Source organism: Asparagus officinalis, unplaced genomic scaffold (genome assembly GCF_001876935.1).
Source record: "Asparagus officinalis unplaced genomic scaffold, Aspof.V1 AsparagusV1_Un169, whole genome shotgun sequence".
Lineage (NCBI taxonomy): Eukaryota > Viridiplantae > Streptophyta > Magnoliopsida > Asparagales > Asparagaceae > Asparagus > Asparagus officinalis.
The window spans coordinates 315324-335235 of record NW_017972435.1 but is presented as its reverse complement, the minus strand read 5'-3'; positions in this window follow the sequence as shown (position 1 = coordinate 335235).

Here is a 19912-nt window from a genome sequence, read left to right as displayed (position 1 = left end):
AGATATTCACTTCAAATTCCTACTTCGATAAACGAAGGAAGAATCCCCAAAACCTTCACGATTCAATCAGAATCTGTGATTCGGTAGTCCACGGGTTAACGCACCCCCGGCACAGGCAAAAATCCTACGCAAGCAGCGATCCAAACAACGATCCTGCGTTTGTTTCTAAAAAGTTGTAATTTTCCTTTTGTTGTGTAAAAGAAGTCTTATAAAAAGGCTATTTTTTTTGAATTTGTTGTAATCGATCAAAGATATAATGAATTCTATAACAAAATTAACTTTTGACGAAAACAAACTGGCAACCACAGTGGGAGCAACGGTCTCGCTGCCGAGATCGTCGTGTCGTAGCCAATCATCAAGATCCCGGTTGAATCAACGATCGAGTACGAGTTCGACCAAACGAAGTTTGAGGAGTATTTGTCATCCTCATCTGTAAAGTCTTCCTCTCCTCGCAAATGTAGGAAGATTCCATCTTCATTGAAGTTGTCAAAGGCTACGGATGAATACTCTCATCCGATTGTTGCTGAGGATTTTACTCGCAACACCTCTGCTCACAATGACTCTTCTCCAATTAAGGAGTCATGGAATCAAAACCTACCAGCACTGACAAAAATGGCTCGTCAGAGACAACGTCAGCGTCGCGCTCGCCAAATAGCTAAGGCCTTGGAACAAACCGACGGGGTTCGTTATCACGCGAACCTAGAGTCGAGGAGGCATCGAATGGTTCAGTTGTCTTGACAACCAATCACTCATATCTCTGCTAAACTAACAACGGAAGAATGGACTCTCATCAAAAGGGTTCATTCGACCCTCAAAGAACGTATACAAAAGCGTCGTGCAAATGCTGCTCGTGCCCGTGCTCTCTTACAACAAAGATGAGAAAGAAAGAAGGAAATGGTGGCCAAAGAACCACCAAAACTCTGCAAAGTTTGGATTCCAAAGTCTGGAGTTGTGCAAAATCAGCATTCGGAGGCCGTTAAGACTCCGCATCCGCAAGGGGGTGGTTCTAAACGTGTGACTCCTGACATAACCTTGGATCACTCAAATGCGACAACAAGTTGTCCTGAGAACGCCAATAAGGCTTTACACCCACAGAAGAAGACGTGTTCGCTAAAAGACATCGTTATACCTGGGGTGTTTGTTGGAAATTTGCAGTAAAAAGACAATGAAAGAAAAATTTGACTTGTATTCCTCTCAAAATCGATTACAATTTGGATTCCGATTACAAAAGAGCGGAGAATGAATTTGATTCTCCCCTTTGTTTAAAACTGGGTTCTTCTTGGTAGCGGTGGAGTGCCTCCTTCGATTGATCGCGTCGAACTTGCTCTCCATTGACGATCCGACCGTCCTATCTCACGAAACCGATTGAATTGCTTGATGAATTCGGTTTAGAACTCTTGACGAGTGTAAAGAACTCAGAATGAGTTAGAAACTCTGATAAGAGTTGTTGAAAACCGATTGTCTGGTTTGATGTGATTAATTTGGGTTGCAAACTTAATCACGAACTCTTAAATGAGTTTCAGAAATAAACTCAGAGCGAGTTAAAACTCTATGACAGAGTTGTTGGAACCGAAGATTCGGTTAATTGCCAAGTGGATTATGCCGTTGATGAAGAAATCCTCCGGGATTCGATTAACTGATCGTTGATCAGTTCTTTGATCCTCAAAAGATCTTCTTCTTCGTACTGTTGAACTGCTAAGATTTGTTGACCTTAGGCGGTTTTTGATGCCAGCTCACCTCAACCCTATGCGGTTTTTCTGCTAGAAACCGATCAACCCCTTACTCGGTTGAGTAAGTCGGTTATTTATAGGGGGATTAGGGGTGTAACCAACCCCTAAATCCGCTCCTAAGTGGGCGAAGATCCCTCAGAACGTGGGATAACGGTTTTGAGGCCGTTCGACTTGCGTTTGAACAAGTCAAAACGCCTCAGTTGGCGTTATGGGCTTTAACTCTGCGTCCAAGGCTTGAGATGCAGAGTTAAATCTCTGTTAGAGATTTGAGACGCACAGGCCGCATGCGTTCTGGAATTGGAAACGTACAGGTCGCTGGTGCGTTGAAGTTCAACCCTGCATCCAGAGTTTGGGACACACAGTTGAGCCTGTTGAAGAACGCACGTTATGTGTGCGTTTAGTGCTTTAACTCTGCATTGCAGAGTAAGATATTTGCTGGAGAACGCACAAGTTGTGTGCGTTTCGCAGAAGTGACCTTCTGCGTTTGATAGAGGTTGTTGACTTGTAACCTCGTCTATTATGACATTGCAAAGGCCATTGCTTATTGATCTTTGCCTGTTATAGGATATGAGAGTCGTCAGGTTGTAACTCTCACCATCGATTGTGAAGGCCACTGAATAGGGTTTTCATCAGCTGTCGGAAGCGTCATCGAATTGTAACTCTTCTCGATCTGTGTGAAAAATCTCATATTTGCCCCTTTCGACTGTCGACCCGAAAGCTATTTGATTGTAGCTTTCGTTGTGAGAGCTTGACGGGAATCAACATCCATAGTGTTTTGAAGATGAATATTTGCCCACAGCTCTCTACCAAGCAACTCACCAACTAAGTCCAACCTTTTATTTCTGAAATCATTACACTGCTCATCAGCATCTCTAATAGTTGCTAATATAATATTAGTCATGCTGTTGTCGCAGCCATCAAGATCAATCATCTCAGAGATGAGGCCTTGTTTATAGCGGTTGCAGAGTTGCGGATGCAGTGATTAGAAAGTCGTCTGATTGTAACTTCCATTATCAGGGCTTGATAGGGATTAGCTATCCATTGTGATTTTTAGACAGCCTACAGAACCCCCTCCAAAGTAGAAGCCATCCCGCAAAAAATCTCAGTGTTCCAGAGGCTTTTTACCGAAATATCAAAGCCCAAGCCGAGACATTTCCGCAAGAAGCTTGCTGTTCAAGAGGATGAACTCCCTAAAGTCACCATCAACATGGTTGATAAAAGAAAGTCTAAGTGGTATTCAAGTGACTCAAATCCCGACTTTTCCCCGAGAGGAAAAGTCAATTCAATCTGCTTCAAGAACTCCCAATATTCCAAGACACCGACAAAGATCGTGTCACCCTGATCTCAGATCCAAATACAGATGTACTCAGGGTTTTAGTTACGGACGCTAAGTTTGAGACTGGGTCTCGCAAGAAACTCGCCAAGCCAGCTTTCTTATTTGGGGATCGCGTCACTATCTCAAAGGAGATCGTGCACGGCGGTCACTACAAGTGGCTTAGGCAGATCGGAGACCGTCGCTTCTTCCTCCCTGACATGCACAGGATGTTTCCCATCTCCTACTACCAATGTGCTTCTGTTCCCCGTGACATGAATTGGGATTTGGTGAGAGAGCAAGATGGGGTAGTTGTTGGGGTTCTGACTCACAAGGGTGTGAATACCGCTAGTTATAATCGACAAGTGTCGGCCTTGGAAACTTGCTTATTCTCACGGGGATATCCTTTAGGAGAAACAGCTAGCCCAGCTAACACTTTCATGCGACGATTTTTGGCCGCCAAAGGAGAATTCCCAACTGCAGTATTCCGAGCTCCTGGATGGGTACATTCCTCCAAGGCAGGATGGTGGGCACGAATGATAGAATTCGTGTTGGCAGAATTAAAGGAACCATTAGCTCAATCTGGGCTTGCTTGCCCTATTATGGCTACTAAATATGGAATCGCTCTTAGTCCATATAACTTCTTCACCATTCTGGAACGGTACAATCCAGAAACTTGTACGTTTTTCACACCAGAAGGAAAATTAGGGTTCGCCCTGCATGAGATGTTTGATGTCTCAGGTCTTCCTTTTGGAGACCTGCCATATGAAGAGTTTATTCCCGGATCAACTGAGCTGAAGATCTTGAAGGAGACGATCCCCGAGGTATATGACACTCTATGGGAGGTGATGTGTCATTTCCAAATCTGCGGCCAACTGACAGGGGCACGCGGATGTGGTATCAAACAGCTATCCTGGGCCGAGTATCTTTTCCAAAATTTGTCTAACAAGGCTGCCACTGTATCTCGTCGGGAGGCGAGCACTCCTGAGACCATTCAGGCTTTGATCAATGACGCCACCGTTCACTATGTCAGCGAGGGAATAGAAGATGACTTCCCAGCGCAGACTGAATTCGAGAGCTTCCATCACCAGGCAGCCACTCCCATCTCTGATATGGCATTATTAGCGGGTTTTCTCATGCTGTGGCTGAAGCGGTGTGTGGTTCCTACCAGACCAATAGATGCTGTGATGATTGAAGTAGCTTATCCGGCCGTCCTCTTAGCACATGGGAGACCCATAAATCTACTTTCCGCTATGACGTGCTGTTTACAACACGGTTTGAGGGAACTATGCCTCGAGTTTATCCAAGTGAAAGAGATAGATTCTGAAGGGACGAAAAGCTTGGTGACTCCCAATCCTCGAGTACCCTTGCCGTATACATATCTAATGGCTTGGTACGCCTCACATTGTGTACATTTGATGAGTGCTCCCTCTGCTACGGATGAAGGCTTCATCCCTTTCGTGCAGAGATTAGAAAAAGCTACTTGGATAGGCACTTACGTAGTGAAGGTCCGTCAGATTCTGTCGAGAGACCACAGCTACGACATCTTCCGTTGCTTCCCTGATTTTGAGGGTGGAGGATATGGACATGTCTTCCAAGATACCGCTGGTCCTAATGGTTTTACCCGTTTGGACGGGGGAGTTTTCCACTGGCTGTTAAATATTAGACCTGGTTATTTCCTCTTCAGACAAAATGACAAATGTATAATTGAGCCCTATCTGTACGTTGGGAATCCGAGGAGCCAGCTTTCAGTTATGGGCAACATATACGAAGGAGCTCGAGCCTGGTATTATTCTACCGCAGGTTGTACTGGGGCTACCTTCAGATTACCCCACAAAATGCCTAATTCTCTTCTTTCCGTGGCTTTCTGTAACTGGTATCATACAACTTCTACGATGCCAGATTACAAACTGTACACTTCAGGCCTTCGTGCGATTAGGAAGATGTATTCTTCTCGGAAAGGAGGTGGTCGTGTATCTCGTCTGAAGGGGATCGACGAGTTTTTACATTTTGAGGATGCAGCTGAAGAAGGAGAAGAAGAAATGGGACTAGAGAGTGCCCCAGTAGCGAGCCCTAGGGCTGCTGAAGCTTCAAGAGCCAAAGCAACTGGAAAGAGGGCTCTTTCTGACGTAGAAGAAGCTCACTACGAGAAACGTACTCGTAGAAAGCTGCTGGTAGATCCTCCTGCTCAAAGGCTAATGGCGGATGCTTTTAAATCTGGTGGTGTTGCAAGTCATCCTGATCATGTCGATCCTCACTCTGGGAGATCTGCATTTTCTGAAGAATTTTCCCCTCGCCATTCCTTGGATCAAGCAGAGGGTGAAGATGAATTCCCAATTGGGGGTATGGGGGTGGGGTTTCTTCTGCAACGGATCCCGATATCTCACCATTTCCAGATCAGACTCCTGGTGCTGCTGCTTCACCTGCAAGGGTACTGCCTGCAACGTCTCCATCTGAAGGGGATAAACTGCCTACAGATGAACTGGCGATAGATGAGCTTGCTAACCTTAATGAGGGTCAGTCTCCCACTTCTTCTGTACTATTGCCACATTCGAGGACTGTTATTCCTAGTCCCACGACTGGCCGACTGACCCAAGTGGATACACACGCGAGCTCTCCTGAACTTTCAGCTGCTGACGATGACGAACCGTTGGACTATGGGAGCTCGTCTCACCCTGAGGATGCTGATGAGGATGAAAGCGATGATGACGATTTTTATGCCTGGGCAGATCAACCACCACCACCTTCTGACAAGGCGTCTGGTTATCTTCCTTTTTACCCTACTGGTAGAAATTACACCCTTTGATTTTTCTGGTGTTTCTTTCTTTTACATTGACTGTTCTTTTGTGTAGGTTCTCCAACTACTGAGGCTGCTGGGACGTCATCGTCTCTCCCTCCGCAAGCAACAGACGCTCCTCCCTCTGAATCAGTGCCGGTGACAACGAGTTCTCCACCAGAAGAACCTCCTTCGCTAACAATTCCTCTCAAACCTGTGGGGACGGAGATTGTGCTAAGCTCAACCCAAAAAGGGGCACTTATGGCTCTACCTTCCAGTCCCTCACAATTGGATATCACCATAGCTTCTCCCACTTCTTCACGATCATCACTGATTGCTTCTGCATCAGGGTCTATGCTTTTAGGCTCCCCACCGTCATCTCCGGTGAAGACGCTAAGTCCAGTGGCCCTTCCCTCCATCCTAAAGGTTCTTATACGACCATTGGAAGATATGATGAAGATAATCAGTGCTGGACGAGCTACATTCGATTCTTTCAAACCACTACTCATGCACTCCCTGAACGGCATTCGATATTTGGATGACGCTCGATTGTTCCAGCATTGCTCTGAAGGCGTCTCTCGGTTGGAAAAAGATCTGAGGGCTTTGGAAGAATTGCATCGAGTGATCTTACTACTCAGGCTGCTTTAGTCTTTGATAATCTTCAAGCTGAAGCGGCCCGCCAATACGAAACCTTCCAAGAGGCCATCACTGAAAGAGAGCTTGAGATTGCATCCTTACAGGGGAAATGCATGCAGAAGCAACATGCTGTGGACGCTTCTGGAGTTGCCATACAGACATCCCATGCGGAAATTGATCGTCTCAAGGTGGAGTTGGCTCGACACGAAGCTGAACTTGCGCGGGAGGAAGAGATAAATTGATCGTCTCAAGGTGGAGTTGGCTCGACACGAAGCTGAACTTGCGCGGGAGGAAGAGATATTGATAAAGCTCACACTAGAAAGTGTGAAGACTTATGCCACCTACCGTTCAGCGGTGCAGGACCTTGAACTTATCCAGAAGCAGGCTAATGCGATTATGCTGGATGAAAGCACCCTTAGGAAGAAAGCCGAAGTGATGGTACAGGTCGCTCACGAAGAAAAACTATCTGCTATTAAATCCGGCTCGTGTATTTCACTTTTACTGAGGCTTAATCATGTTGTGTTCTTTTTGTTTGATAAGAACAGGGTTTTTGTATCACTCTTCAATATTTTTGATGATAATATAAAAGAGTGATTCTGGTTTATCTCTTCTCATTGCATGTGTCGTGTTCTGACTTGCAACAATGCAACTATATGGAAAACGCCCAATTCTTTAAAATTTTCCTTACAATCATCTAAGATAATTCTGGAAAAATTTTAACTTGTTTAGGGGGGAATGAACACTAGTTATTCCTTTGTATAAGAATTAACTGGTTCAAACAGGTTTGAACTGTTAGAGGTGGTCTGTTAACATAACAGAGATTTGGGAATCTATCGATCTATTGGGAATAGTCAATAGATTAATTTTTGTAAGTGGTATGATTTTACTCTGACATGCGAGCAACCGCAATCAGAGTAATTTGAGGGCTTATCACTCTATTAGGGAGAGTTGATAAGTGGATTTTTGTCAGAGGTGTAGTGTTAACGTGACAAGAAGAATATTGCTATGGAAGCAATTTTGAGGACTTATCGCTCTATTGAAGAGAGTCGATAAGTGAATATTTGTCAGAGGTGTAGTGTTAACGCGACAAGAAGAATATTGCTATGGAAGCAATTTTGAGGACTTATCGCTCTATTGAAGAGAGTCGATAAGTGGATTTTTGTCAGAGGTGTAGTGTTAACGTGACAAGAAGAATATTGCTATGGAAGCAATTTTGAGGACTTATCGCTCTATTGAAGAGAGTCGATAAGTGGATTTTTGTCAGAGGTGTAGTGTTAACGTGACAAGAAGAATATTGCTATGGAAGCAATTTTGAGGACTTATCGCTCTATTGAAGAGAGTCGATAAGTGGATTTTTGTCAGAGGTGTAGTGTTAACGTGACAAGAAGAATATTGCTATGGAAGCAATTTTGAGGACTTATCGCTCTATTGAAGAGAGTCGATAAGTGGATTTTTGTCAGAGGTGTAGTGTTAACGTGACAAGAAGAATATTGCTATGGAAGCAATTTTGAGGACTTATCGCTCTATTGAAGAGAGTCGATAAGTGGATTTTTGTCAGAGGTGTAGTGTTAACGTGACAAGAAGAATATTGCTATGGAAGCAATTTTGAGGACTTATCGCTCTATTGAAGAGAGTCGATAAGTGGATTTTTGTCAGAGGTGTAGTGTTAACGTGACAAGAAGAATATTGCTATGGAAGCAATTTTGAGGACTTATCGCTCTATTGAAGAGAGTCGATAAGTGGATTTTTGTCAGAGGTGTAGTGTTAACGTGACAAGAAGAATATTGCTATGGAAGCAATTTTGAGTCTGAGGTGTAATATTAACCTGACGAGGAGTTAAACCTTGCTGAGGAAATACCAAGGTTTAACAATGTCATGTTGAAAGATTTCATGAACTTAAGGAATAAGTCTCATGTTTTTAAAAAAAATACAAAGGTGGATCCTTTGTTTAGGATAATCACAACGCACAAGGTGACCTCTGCGTTCGAGGTTCGAAACGTAAAGTTAAGAACCATCGCAACGCAGATCTAGGCCTGGCGTTTGAAGAATTTGAACGCAGAGGTAACTCTGCGTTAAAGTCTAACCGACTTTATCCATTAACATGGAAGATCACGTTTTAGATTCAGTTGGGATTCTCTCTTAGAGTCCCCATCTGATTGAACAGCCCGACGGCTGTTATAAATAAGCCTGTAAAGTCACATCAAGAGTCTTTCAACTCTTTTGCCTTGCTTATTTCCAAGAACGAGATTTCTCGTTTTAATTTCGGTCGATTTCCAGTCAATTCTCTCCAAAGAACTTCGTCTTCTCCGATTGAGATCACCCTTATGGCACCCAAGAGGATGAGCGCGGGTTCCAAGAAGGCTGGCAAGGCGGCTGTGGAGGCGTCGCCGACCGAGAGTACTGGCGATGTATGACTCGTTCTCTATCAGAAACGCAGAGTCACGGCTCTGTGTTACAAATTGGAAACGCAGACTTGAAACTCTGCGTTTAGGAAACATGGGGCCAAATCTCTGTGTTAAGATTGGGAACGCAGAGTTAAGACTCTGTGTTAAAAAAAAATTGGAAACGAAGACTTAAGACTGCGTTTAAGAAACATAGAGTTAATTCTCTATGTAAAAAAAAAACAAATTGGGAACGCAGAGTTTATGACTCTGTGTTAAAAATTGAAAATGCAGACTTTAGACTGCGTTTAAGAAACATAGAGTTAATTCTCTATGTTAAAATTGTGAACGCAGAGTCAGGACTCTGTGTTTAAATTGAAAACGCAGGCTTGAAGCTCTGCGTTCAAGTGTTGTAATGCGGGGTTTGACCTCTACGTTCAAGTATTAATACAAGGGCTGGCTCTTGTATTTAAAGCTTGCCACGTAGAATTTACTCTTCGTGTTTATTTCATGTTAGCAACCTCTTTCTGCTACTAACTATTGCTTCTGATTTTACAGTGCTTTTTCGCAATGTACCACTTCAGCCGGAGCAGCATTTTAACTACACTGATGATCCAGAAGTGGGGAGAGCTTTTGGTCTCCGTAGAGAAATTCCTTTATGCACCTTCCCGAGCTTGGAACGGACACATTTAATTAGATTTGCCGAATGTTCCACCCTTAGGGCTTTGATCACCGATCTGGATCTGGAAACTCCTGCGGGTTTGGATTAATTTGTCAAACCCTCATTTTTATTCGGTGACCATATATCTGCTGATGGACGAGTCGGGTATGTAGAAGACTCCCGGATGCTGCGAAGAGTCGATGATCGTTTACTCTTCCTTCCCAGCATGAAGAGAATGTACCCGCTTTCCTACTTCCTGAGTGTTGGTGGTCGCAGGGGCTTGGCCTTCGATCTCATCAAGGAGAAGGAAAACATCTCGTTTGGATCTGGCTGAGACCTGGTTGTTTTGAGAAAAAGGGCTTCGCTCAGGAGACCCCTCTTCCAGCGAACATTTTCATGCGCCAGTTTATTGCTGCCCGAGGCGAATTTCCTACACAAGACATCCGTTCTCCTGGTTGGTTGTTTTCTGGAGAAGATGGTTGGTGGACTCAGATGGTGGATTTTGTCCTTGAGGAACTCAAGGAGCCTCTTGCTCAGTCTGGCCTTATGATACCAGTACAGGCCACGAGACGTGGGATCACTCAGAGCTATCCCTGCTTCATCGCCATGCTGGAGCGGTATAATCCGGATAGCTGCACCTTTTTCACACCTGTTGGGGAGTTAGGATTTGCTCTCCATGAAATGCATGCAATATCAGGGCTATCCTTCGGGCAAACGCCTTATGAAGAATTTATTCCCACTACCGAGGAACTCTCCCTCCTGAAGACTGCTCATCCAGAGATATACAGCACTTTTGGGGAGTTGTTGTGTCATTTCTACATCTGCGCTCAGGTCGCCGAGATGCGTGGGGGTGGCCTCATGCATACGGCTTGGGCAGATTACTTATTCCAGAACTTGGGTCAGAAGGGTTTGAAGGTGACCCGTCTTGCTGTAAGCTCTGCTACGAGTATTAAAGCTCGCATCAAAACTCCTAACGCCATTTATAGGAACACGTGCTTGGAAGATGGATTTGAAGCTGACAGTAGTTTTCATCATCAAGCCACAATTCCTATCTCTGAAACAGCCCTCCTTGCTGGTTTCTTGATGCTATGGTTGAAGCGGTGTGTCGTGCCGATGAAGCCAGCTGAATCAATCTTGGTGGAGGTCGTCTACCCAGCCGTTCTCCTGGCTCACGGAAGACCTCTAGATCTTCTTTCTGCAATGACAGGTTGCTTGCAGAGAGGCTTGCGGGATTTGATCTCTGAACTCCTTGATGTCAAGGAGATAAATGTTGCCGGAAGGAAAGTTTGGAAAACTTCCCAACCTCGCACACCAATGCCCTACACTTATTTAGTAGCTTGGTTTGTGCTGCACTGTCCCTCTTTGATGCGGGGGATTATACATAATAATGAGACCTCTATTCCTTTCGTGCAACGGCTTGAGCCAGCCACATGGACGACTGCATACATAGTCCGGGCTAGGCAACTTTTGTCTTCAGAAGCCAATTATGATCTCTTTTGCTGACGCTCTTGCTTTGATGGGGCTGAAGAAGAAGTCCCCAAGTTTGGTGACGTAGTCTTTGATGGGTCCTCGCTTTTAAATACAGGGACTTTCCAGTGGCTTCTCACTATCAGAGTGGGTTACCTGGTTTTCAGGATAGGTGAAAGATGCATAATTGAGCCTTACGTTCCTTCACGTTTTGCCCGACAGTTCGGGTATGACCAGCTTTACATTGGTAACCCTAATCCACAATTAGCTCACATCGGGAATATGTATGAAGGAGCTCGTGCTTGGCATTTCTTTATTGCTCGAGGAACTCATGCGCAGTTTACTCTGCCTAATCTGCCACCTAATTGTTCCACCGTAGCAGATTTCCGCAACTGGTTTGATAAAGCTTCTCTAATCCCAGAATATGACATTTATACTTCATGTATAAACGAAATCCGAGAACTTTATAAATCAAGAAGTGGTTCCGGCAGGACTCGACTACCAGGGATAGAGGATTATAAAAGGGTTAATTACTTTCTGCGACGATCTCTTCAAGGGCTTTTGCGACGAGCTTGTCGCTGCTGACAAGATTAGGCGAGAGCTTGCAGAAGCAGCACAAAATGAAGAGGGGCTCAAGAGCAAGATAACAGAGGAAGTTAAAAAGGCTCGTGAGGAAAAAATATTAGCGCTGAAATCTAAACTCAAGTCTTTTAGACTGATGAGCCCCGATGTTTAGGACTTGGATTGCTTTTTAGCTAGGGAATAATTTTGTATCATTTTTATTTCGATTGTCTTCATTTTGTATTCAAATTAACAATATTGACTGAAAATGATATCATTTCGCCTTTCCTCATCACTTTTGTTGAAATATGATTCAGGACAATGAAAAGCAAAGCAAGTGCCATGAGTATAGTGTTAACTTGGCATGAAATCGAAATTCTCTTTATTAGAATAATTCTAGAAAATTTTAATCGTTAGAGATTTAATGTTAACATGACGAAATACAAGACTGAAGTACACTATAAATAGGCAACCCCCAGCCTGATTTAGCTAGGGTTTAGGGGGCTACATGATTTACGGGAAGTATCTCTTAAGGAACTTCCCATTGATTGGCATCATGAGCCTATCTCCTTTTTGATTGATGAGCCGATAAGCTCCATTTGAATAGACTGATTCTATTACGAAGGGCCCTTCCCATTTAGGATTGAATTTCCCCTTGGTTTTGTGGGTCATTACCATGGGTCGTCTGTTGGCCAAAACTAAGTCGCCTTTCTTAAAAGTCTGTTCCTTGACCTTTTTGTTGTAGGCTTTGGAAATACGGGCTTGATACAACTCGATCTGTTGCTGAGCTTGAAGTCGTTTTTCATCTAAGGCTTCAAGTTCTTGTAGACATCGTTGATGCTTTTCTTCTTCTGTTAGTCCCGTTGTAATAGCAACTCTCAGAGAAGGGATCTGGATTTCCAATGGCAGTACAGCCTCACAGCCGTATACCAAAGAGAATGGCATGGCCCTTGTAGGGGTCCTCACCGTTGTGCGGTAAGCCCATAGACATTCACCAAGTCTTTCGTCCCAATCGCGTCGGCTCTTGGAAACAAACTTTTTGAGAAGCTTCACTATGGTTTTATTGAAGGCTTCTGCAAGACCATTTGCTGGCGGATAATAAGCCGTAGATGCAACACTTTGGATTCTGAATTTATCACAAAATCTCTGAAACCCAAAGCTGACGAATTGTGTCCCGTTGTCGTGAACTATTCGTCTTAGGACTCCAAAGCGATAGATGACGTGATGTTTGATGAACTTGATCACGTTTGAAGTCTTGACTTCTTTCAGTGGGATGGCCTCCGCCCACTTAGAGAAATAGTCGGTCACGGCTAGAATGAACCAGTGTCCTTTGGGCGTCGGAGGGGAGATCGGTCCGACGATATCCATGCCCCACATTTCGAATGGCCAAGTCGCCGATGTGGGGTGTAAGTTCACCGGTGCTTGGTGGATAAAATCTCCATGAATTTGGCATGCGTGACAACGTTTAGCGTAGTCAACCGCGTCTGAAAACATCTTCGGCCAATAATAGCCGATGCGTCGGAGGCGATCTCCTAACTTAGCTCCAGGCTGATGAGCTCCGCACATTCCGCCGTGAGCTTCCTTGAGGGCCTCTTTCGCTTCCTTCCGAGAGAGGCATCGAAGTAAAACTCCATCATACGATTTGCGATACAGGACTTGAGAAACTGCATCGTAATAGAATCGGAGGGCTTTTCGTTTGATTGCAGCCGCTTCCTTAGCGTCCTCAGGTAGAATTCCATATAAGGCATAGTCAATGTATGGGAATCGCCAATCTCTAGATTCGAATTCCATAAATGCCGTACAGACTTCTCCCGACATCGTCTCGTCTGCCTCTGTAGGAATCTTGGAAAAGTATAGCTTACGTCCCATGACCGGAATCGTTGTTTCGACCTCTGGTGGCAAGGCCAGGGAAGTTGCCAAAGAGGCTAAAGCATCGGCATATGCATTCTGAGCTCTTGGCACGTATTCGATAAAGAAGCCTTCAAACTTTTGAGCCTGCTCTAGCACTGCGAAGTAATATGGGATCAAATCCTCATGACGTACTTCATATTCTCCTCGGACTTGATTAACGATGAACTGAGAGTCACCGTAAGCCTCGAGGTGCTGAATATTAAGTTCTTCAGCACATTGCATTCCTAATAGCAGAGCATTATACTCGGCTACGTTGTTGGTGCAAGGTTCGATTAAAGAGAATCCCCTTGGGATTACGTGGCCGTTCGGAGAGATTAACACTACTCCTACTCCCGCGGTGATTGCTCCATGAGGATTTGCTCTGGATGCACCGTCGAAGAATAACTTCCACACTTGCGTAGCTTCTTGGGTAGCGCAAGCTTCAGCAACCTCGTCAGGCAATTCCTCATACAACTTAGACGTTCCCGATACTGGATGATCGGCTAAGAAGTCTGCCAGTGCTTGGCCCTTGACCGCCTTTTGAGGCATGAACTGCATGTCGTATTGCGACAAGAGAATGGCCCATTTTGCAAGCCGGCAATTTAGAGATGATGGTTTTGTCATCAGAACTCTCAAAGGATTTACCTTAGAGATGACCTGAATGGTCTGTCCAACTAGGTAATGTCGCATCTTTTGGATTGCGAATACCAAGGCGAGACATTCTTTTTCGACCGGATTGTACCGGTGTTCAGCTCCCATCATAGTCCTGCTCAGGTAATAGATGGCTTGCTCTTGACCTTGATCATTGTTCTGGGCCAACAACGCGCCAAGATAATGATCCATGGCCCTCACATATAACAGGAATGATTTTCCTGATATCGGGGCCACGAGAACTGGCGGTTGAGTTAAATATCTCTTAATCTCCTCGAATGCTCTTTGACACTCTGCATCCCAAACAAAGGATATTCCTTTCTTCATAAGCTTAGAGAAAGGTTGGCAGCGCCCTGAAAGATTTGATATGAATCTTCGAATGTAGGCCAGTCTGCCTTGCAAACCTCTGAGCTCTTTGAGATTCTTCGGAGGTGGCATGACTTGGATGGTACGCACTTTTTCTGGGTCAAGAGAGATTCCTTTGGAAGTAACGATAAATCCCAGGAATTTTCCACTTGAAACTCCGAGGAATGATTTTGTCGGATTCATCTTCAGCTGATGTGCTCGCATGATTTCGAACATTGTCTTCAGATCCATAAGATGATCTTCTTTACATTGGCTCTTTACTGCTATGTCAGTAACGTAGCACTCGATCTTCTTTCGTAGGTGTTCGTGAAAGATTGTGTTCATTGCACGTTGATAAGTCGCACCTGCATTTTTCAGGCCGAAGGGCATCACTGTGTAGCAATACACCCCAAGTGGTGTTCTAAAAGCAGTATGTTTTTCGTCGTCCGGGTGCATCTTGATCTGATTGTACCCGGAGAATCTGTCCATAAAAGACATCCTTTTATATCCGCAAGTATTATCGATGATGACATCAGTGATAGGAAGAGGAAACTCGTCTTTTGGACAAGCTGCGTTAAGATCGCGGAAATCAATGCATATCTGGACTTTACCGTTCTTCTTGGGAACTAGAACAATGTTGGCCACCCAGTCAGGGTGTTGTTCTTCCCTAACAAAACCTGAGTCTATAAGCTTTTTAACTTCTGACTCAATTGATTCCATGATCTCTGGACGAAACCTGCGTTGTTGTTGTTTAACGGGTTTTACATCCGGATCGATGTTGAGATGGTGCATGGCCACCTTCGGAGGCCAGGCATATCTTTATAATTCCAAGCGAAGACATCTATATATTCTCGGATGAGAGATATAAGGTCTTCCTTCTCGGATGATGATAGGTCTTCAGCTATAAAGATAGGCTTGGGGTCAGACTCATCTCCCATGTTGACCTGGATCACCTTATCTTCAGTGGGTGGTTCGCGTTGTTCGAAGCGCATATCCCACAGAATGTTAAGACGTTTGATCCAAGGATCGTTGGTTGACTCGATTAACTCTTCGTCACCCCCTGCATCTTCGTCGGGGTGACTAGTTGAAGCCATGTTCACAGTCAAACTCTTAAAGAAGGGTCCGACGCTGACGTCAGATTCCCAAGAAGAAGTTCCGGATGAGTGATCCTGACGCAGATAATTACTGATTTCATTTTCTGAGGCAGGAGGAGTTGTGACATAACCTAAACCACTTCTGGTTTTGTGGTAATAATCTTGAGGTTTTCCTTCAGGGGCTAGAGACATTCGGACTGGGGTTCGTCTGCCCTTCCCGAAGTTCAGACCCTGTTTTTCATTAAAATTCTTCTGTACGTCTTCTGCTTCTTCATCTGAAGCAAAGAATGACTTGATAGGCAACGTAAGTGATGCCTCTGTGCACAATGTGTGCCATGGGTTAGTACCTGCATTAGAATCATTCTCTACTGATTTATTTTTACAGGGCACATCAGGCAAGTACGCTAAAAGAAAATCTTCATTAATGCACCATTCACCCTCGCTCGGTACATTATTATTACTCTCATCCTGACCCATTACATCTAAGTTCAATTCCCAGGGACAATCTTCTTCAGGATCTGTCTCGACATCAGCTTCATTGCCACTGTCAACATCTTCTTTCTCCTGAGATTCCAAGTAGAAAACAGAGTCGGTGTGAAAGTTTTCTACCCCTCAGAAAGGATATTTTTCCGCAATCAGGGTTCGCACTTCTCCCTCATCATTGGCATATTTCATGACCTGATGTAGGGTAGACGGGATAATGCGGTTCGCATGTATCCACGGTCGTCCTAACAAGAAATTGTAGGAAGTGTCCGCGTCTATGATGTAGCATGTCACCTCGGACTTGAGATCTCCAATTTGGCATCTGAGTTTGATCTTCCCTAGGGGTCGAGTGCTATTTGCATTGAACCCGAAGATGGTGGTCTGGGTAGTGTGCAACCTGTGCATAGGGATCCCTAAGACCTGCATGACCCTGTAAGGCATAATGCTGAGTGCGGAGCCCGGGTCAACCTGGACACGACTGATTTCAGAAGATCCGATATACCCTGTGTAGTACAGTGGTCGGTCACTTCTTGCCGCTTGCAGACATTGCCGACAAGTTTGATCTTCCGAAGCTTCAGGAATTGGAATGACTTGGGTGATGAAGCTCTCTGTATTCTTCAATGCCTCAATGAGAGCTTCCTTGGTGGTTTTGGACAACCTTAAGAGCTCATATAGCATAATTCTGGCCGGTATGTTGGCCAACTGTGCCATGACATTGAATTGGAAGGGATTGCTCGACTCCCCGGATTCCTGGTGGAGATTTCTGTTAAACCGAAGCTCTTTTTGTTTCCCTTTATCGGTGGGCTTCTTTGGTACAGAACCCCCAGCGTCTTGGGGCTGTTCCTCAACTTCTTGAGCATTCTGACCGTAGTCTTTCAAGTAAGTCTTTCCAGACCGAGTGCCAGGGTTGTCTCCTGGGTATGCAGCCAGGACAATCCTTTCTTCCTCCGAATCCGTGAGGGTCTTGAGGTGATCATCGTTCTCAGTAATGGAGGGGCTAATCATGTTGGAAGACTTAGCCTTGCCTCCTTTCTTCTTGGACGAGGTATTCGTCCATTGTTGGTCTCCCACTAAATCCGGATGTACCCACATGATTTCTCCTTTCGAAGTGATGAGGGGTATCAACCCCTTGTCTTTCTGACTTTGCAAGTCAGTATTCTTCAGGCGCATTTCTCCCTTGTGGATGGGGACAACACCATCTGCGGTCGTCACCGGAGGGAAGTCACCGAACTGGACTGCTATCATGTTGGTAGAGACAGTTTTTGCTCAGGTTTCAGAGTAAGCACTTTGGCGTCCACCAAATTCTGGAGGATATCCTTAAAGATGTAACATCTTCTGGTAGGATGCCCCAGAAACCTGTGATAACGGCAGTAATTAGGGTCATCTACCTTCCATGTCTCCTCTGGCTTCCTAATTTCAGGAAGCTGTAACTTGTTGTTCTTCCGCAGTAGCTGGAACAAGGTGTCCATGTGCTCCTCCTTGAAGGAATACTGTTTGGGCACTTTTTGCTTATTGGGTGCTTTGCCTTGCTTCGTGGGCGGTGGTACTTGAGAGTAGTCGGCTGCTAGGGTCTCTTTTCCCTTAGACCGCTGAGCGTTGTTCTGGTTGCGTTGCTGTTGCTGTTGCTGTTGCGGCTTGGGTTGTGCAGCTTCCTCGGCTTTCACCCGAGCTACGATCTCTTCAGCTTGTTCTCCTTGCGAAACAAGTTGTCTCCAGGAGCGACACTCCGCTACCCCCATCTGGGCAAGGAGCTGAGTCTGCAAGTTGTGCCTGCAAGTTTCAACCAGGGTTGACTGAGTCATACCTGAGGGGCATCGCAATGCCATGCTACGGAATCTCTCCACGTAGGCCTTGATGGATTCTCCCTTCCTCTGCTTGGTGGCGAGAAGAGTTGGAACAGAAACTTCCGTATCGTCCTCAAAGAACCTAGCCAAGAAACTTCCGTATCGTCCACAAGTTTCAACCAGGGTTGACTGAGTCATACCAGGGTTGACTTGTGGTGTGCGTTTTGATGTTAAAACAGACCCTTGCGGGTCTTGTTTTGGTTGAACGCACGCTTGAGGTGTGCGTTTTGAAACAGACCCCTGAGGGTCATTCTTTGTTTGAACGCACACTTGTGATGTGCGTTTGGTTGATGACCCAGACCCCTGAGGGTCGGGTTTTGATTGAACGCACCCCTGTGGTGTGCGTTTAGATGATTGAACAGACCCCTGGGGGTCTTGTTTTGGATGAACGCACCCTTGTGGTGTGCGTTTGGTTGTTTGAACAGACCCTTGAGGGTCTTGTTCTGACTGAACGCACGGCGTGCGTTTGAATCATTGAACGTGCTTTTGGAGGTCACGTTTTGGGACGCACTCTTGAGGTGTGCGTCTATGTTGAACAATGCACCACTGAGGGTCGCGTTTGAGTTGGATAACCCGAGGCTCATAGTCGGGTTCATTGCCACGAAGTGTGCGTTCTGGAGCAGAAACGCACAGTTCAGGCACAGGTTCAGAAACACAGTCTTTGCGTTGGGCCGTAGCTCGGCTATTCCGCAAGTATGCTCGCCGTAAGGATCTTCTCCTTCGTCGAGCAGCATTTTTCTTGGCCTGTTTCAAGGCCTTGGCCGCGGCATCGTCGGCGTTGGTTGGGTTTTCCTCCGACATAGGTCTTTTCTGACCTATTATTTGCCGTAGTGATATGGGGGAGGAATCTTCAACTCGCAGAGCGAGTTTTAGGTCTTGGCCAAAGGAGAGGGCTTTCTTTGGCATCTCAGCAGTAGTGATGACCTCCTTAGAGGTCTTGTGGGTATCACGCCTAGCTTTAGGGCTAAGCGACCCAGAGGAGAGGACCTCCTCATATTTGGCTTGGTCAAACTCTACGACGAGAGTTTCGACGGTGGTTTTGACGATCCGACCGTTCTATCTCACGAAACCGATTGAATTGCTTGATGAATTCGGTTTAGAACTCTTGACGAGTATAAAGAACTCTTGACGAGTGCAAAGAACTCTGAACGAGTTAAGAACTCAGACAAGAGTTGTTGAAAACCGAATGTTTGGTTTGATGTGATTAACTTGTGTTGCAAGTTAATTAAGAACTCTTGATGAGTTTAAGGACTCAGAATGAGTTGAAACTCTGTAACAGAGTTGTTGGAACCGAAGATTCGGTTAATTGCCAAGTGGATTATGCCGTTGATGAAGAAATCCTCCGGGATTCGATTAACTGATCGTTGATCAGTTCTTTGATCCTCAAAAGATCTTCTTCTTCGTACTGTTGAACTGCTGAGATTTGTTGACCTTAGGCGGTTTTTGATGCCAGCTCACCTCAACCCTATGCGGTTTTTCTGCTAGAAACCAATCAACCCCTTACTCGGTTGAGTAAGTCGGTTATTTATAGGGGGATTAGGGGTGTAACCAACCCCTAAATCCGCTCCTAAGTGGGCGAAGATCCCTCTGAACATGGGATAACGGTTTTGAGGCCGTTCGGCTTGCGTTTGAACAAGTCAAAACGTCTCAGTTGGCGTTCTGGGCTTTAACTCTGCGTCCAAGGCTTGAGACGCAGAGTTAAATCTCTGTTAGAGATTTGAGACGCACAGGCCGCATGCGTTCTGGAATTGGAAACGCACAGGTCGCTGGTGCATTGAAGTTCAACCCTGTGTCCAGAGTTTGGGACACACAGTTGAGCCTGTTGAAGAATGCACGTTATGTGTGCGTTTAGTGCTTTAACTCTGCGTTGCAGAGTTAGATATTTGCTGGAGAACGCACAAGTTGTGTGCGTTTTGCAGAAGTGACCTTCTGCGTTTGATAGAGGTTGTTGACTTGTAACCTCGTCTATTATGACATTGCAAAGGCCATTGCTTATTGATCTTTGCCTGTTATAAGATATGAGAGTCGTCAGATTGTAACTCTCACCATCGATTGTGAAGGCCACTGAATAGGGTTTTCAT